Source organism: Arachis duranensis, chromosome 4 (assembly GCF_000817695.3).
Source record: "Arachis duranensis cultivar V14167 chromosome 4, aradu.V14167.gnm2.J7QH, whole genome shotgun sequence".
NCBI classification, from domain to species: domain Eukaryota; kingdom Viridiplantae; phylum Streptophyta; class Magnoliopsida; order Fabales; family Fabaceae; genus Arachis; species Arachis duranensis.
In genome coordinates, this window is record NC_029775.3 from 93,821,122 (window position 1) to 93,822,311 (window position 1,190).

Consider the following 1,190-nt stretch of genomic DNA (forward strand, 5'->3'; position numbering starts at 1 on the left):
ATTCAGAAGATAGAGCATCTCCAAAACCTCAACCTATTCTCCATTACTGCAAAACAAGTACTTATTTCATGTTCTTTTTGCTTTTCACAATCAATCCTGATAATTTCTGATATCCTGACTAAGAGTTACAAGGTAACCATAGCTTGCTTCAAGCCGACAATCTCCGTGGGATCGACCCTTACTCACGTAAGGTATTACTTGGACGACCCAGTGCACTTGCTGGTTAGTTGTGCGGGATTGCAAAGTATGATTGCAATTTCGTGCACCAAGTTTTTGGCGCCGTTGCCGGGGATTGTTCGAGTTTGGACAACTGACGGCTTATCTTGTTGCTTAGACTAGGACTGTTTTGTTTTTGTTGGTTTAGAGTCTTTTAGTTGAGTCTAGTTTCATATTTTAAGTTTGGTGTCAATTGCATGCTTTTGCTTTTCTTTTAATTTTTGAATTTGCATGTCTTTAGTCCCTTTTTGATCCTTAAAAATTCTAAGTTTGGTGTCCTCTTTGTGTTTTTCCCTTAAAATTTTCAAAAATCAGTATTTGATTTTCTAAAAATTTTAAGTTTTGTGTCATTTTGTTGTTTTTCTCTCTCCTCATTTCAAAAATCAAATCTTTTTCAAAATAATTTTCAATCATATCTTCTCAATTGCTAATTTCAAAATCTTTTTAATTGACTAATTGATTCAGTTTTCAATTTGCTTTGATCTTATTTTCTTTTAGTTTTCGAAATTTGATTTTATTTTCCATTTATTTTATTTTATTATTTTTGGTCAAAAAAAAATAATTTTATCTACTTGCAATCCATATTATTTCCCTTTATCCATCATGGACATAAGTGGAATTGAACAGTCCAAAAGGACTCTGGGGTCATATGCTAACCCCATTACAGCTGCATATGGGAGTAGCATCTGTACACCTCCCATCAAAGCAAGCAGCTTTGAGCTAAATCCTCAACTCATTATCATAGTGCAGCAAAACTGCCAGTATTCCGGTCTTCCACAAGAAGAACCTACTGAGTTTCTGGCACAATTCTTGCAAATTGCTGACACAGTACATGATAAAGAGGTGGATCAGGATGTCTACAGACTATTACTGTTTCCATTTGCTGTAAAAGATCAAGCTAAGAGGTGGTTGAATAACCAACCTACAGCAAGCATAAAGACATGGAAACAATTATCAGACAAATTCCTGAATCA